This window comes from Branchiostoma floridae, chromosome 4 (assembly GCF_000003815.2).
Source record: "Branchiostoma floridae strain S238N-H82 chromosome 4, Bfl_VNyyK, whole genome shotgun sequence".
NCBI classification, from domain to species: Eukaryota; Metazoa; Chordata; class Leptocardii; order Amphioxiformes; family Branchiostomatidae; genus Branchiostoma; species Branchiostoma floridae.
Window position 1 is genome coordinate 29,623,892 of NC_049982.1, and position 2,516 is coordinate 29,626,407.

Sequence of the window (2,516 nt, forward strand, 5' to 3'; positions counted from 1 at the left end):
ATGATATCAAGTGTTGAAAGTAACGCACACTTTGTTTGAAATTTCGTAAGTCCGACCGTATGGAGTCGCTTTTTTTGCGGTTACCGAAGGGTTCGCTTAGCGGTTAGCGGTTATCCCCCAGGTGAGCCTTCATTCGTATGTAGAAAAGTTAAAAAGTGATTTTAGGCCTCAAATCACTTTCTACCTAATGCCCACGGGTTTTACTATAATATTCAAGTATTGAAAGTAACGCACACTTTGTTTGAAATTTCGTAAGTCGGATCGTATGGGGTCGCTTTTTTACGGTTACCGAAAGGTTCGCTTAGCGGTTAGCGGTTATCCCCCAGGTGAGCATTCATTCGTATGTAGAAAAGTTACAAAGTAATTTTGGGTACTCAAATCACTTTCTTCCTTCTGCCCACGGGTTTTATTATGATATTTAAGTGTTGAAAGTAACGCACACTTTGTTTGAAATTTCGTTAGTCCGACCGTATGGGGTCGCTTTTTTTGCGGTTACCGAAGGGTTCGCTTAGCGGTTAGCGGTTATCCCCCAGGTGAGCCTTCATTCGTATGTAGAAAAGTTACAAAGTAATTTTAGGCACTCAAATCACTTTCTACCTTCTTCCCACGGGTTTTACTATGATATTCAAGTGTTGAAAGTAACGCACACTGTGTTTGAAATTTCGTAAGTCCGATCGTATGGGGTCGCTTTTTTGCGGTTACCGAAGGGTTCTCTTAGCGGTTATCCCCCAGGTGAGCCTTCATTCGTATGTAGAAAAGTTACAAAGTAATTTTGGGTACTCAAATTACTTTCTGCCTTCTGACCACGGGTTTTACCATGATATTCAAGTGTGAAAGTAACGCACACTTTGTTTGAAATTTCGTAAGTCCGATTGTATGGGGTCGCTTTTTTGCGGTTACCGAAGGGTTTTCTCAGCGGTTATTGGTTATCCCCCAGGTGAGCCTTCATTTGGAAGTAGAAAAGTTACAATGTGATTTCGGGTACTCAGATCACTTTCTACCTTCTGCCCACGGGATTTACTATGATATTCAAGTGTTGAAAGTAACGCTAACTTTGTTTGAAATTTCGTAAGTCCGCTCGTATGGGGTCGCTTTTTTGCGGTTACCGAAATGTTCGCTTAGCGGTTAGCGGTTATCCCCAGGTGAGCCTTCATTCGTATGTAGAAAAGTTACAAAGTAATTTTGGGTACTCAAATCATTTTCTACCTTCTGCCCACGGGTTTTACTATGATATTCAAGTGTTGAAAGTAACGCACACTTTGTTTGAAATTTCGTAAGTCCGATCGTATGGGGTCGCTTTTTTGCGGTTACCGAAAGGTTCGCTTAGCGGTTATCGGTTATCCCCCAGGTGAGCCTTCATTCGTATGTAGAAAAGTTACGAAGTAATTTTGGATACTCAAATCACTTTCTACCTTCTACCCAGGAGTTTTACTATGATATTCAAGTGTTGAAAGTAACGCACACTTTGTTTGAAATTTCGTAAGTCCGACCGTATGGGGTCGCTTTTTTTGCGGTTACCGAAGGGTTCGCTTAGCGGTTATCCCCCAGGTGAGCCTTCATTCGTATGTAGAAAAGTTACAAAGTAATTTTAGGCACTCAAATCACTTTCTACCTTCTTCCCACGGGTTTTACTATGATATTCAAGTGTTGAAAGTAACGCACACTGTGTTTGAATTTCGTAAGTCCGATCGTATGGGTCGCTTTTTTGCGTTACCGAAGGGTTCGCTTACCGGTTATCCCCCAGGTGAGCCTTCATTCGTATGTAGAAAAGTTACAAAGTAATTTTGGGTACTCAAATTACTTTCTGCCTTCTGACCACGGGTTTACCATGATATTCAAGTGTTGAAAGTAACGCACACTTTGTTTGAAATTTCGTAAGTCCGATTGTATGGGGTCGCTTTTTTGCGGTTACCGAAGGGTTTTCTTAGCGGTTAGTGGTTATCCCCCAGGTTAGCGTTCATTTGTAAGTAGAAAAGTTACAATGTAATTTCGGGTACTCAAATCACTTTCTATCTTCTGCCCACGGGATTTACTATTATATTCAAGTGTTGAAAGTAACGCACACTTTGTTCGAAATTTCGTAAGTCCGCTCGTATGGGGTCGCTTTTTGCGGTTACCGAAAGGTTCGCTTAGCGGTTAGCGGTTATCCCCCAGGTGAGGCTTCATTCGTATGTAGAAAAGTTACGAAGTAATTTTGGATACTCAAATCACTTTCTACCTTCTGCCCAGGGGTTTAACTATGATATTCAAGTGTTGAAAGTAACGCACACTTTGTTTGAAATTTCGTAAGTCCGACCGTATGTGGTCGCTTTTTTTGCGGTTACCGAAGGGTTCGCTTAGCGGTTAGCATCAATCCCCCAGGTGAGCCTTCATTCGTATGTAGAAAAGTTACAAAGTGATTTTAGGCCTCAAATCACTTTCTACCTAATGCCCAGGGGTTTTACTATGATATTCAAGTGTTGAAAGTAACGCACACTTTGTTTGAATTTCGTAGTCCGATTGTGTAAGGCGGTGGT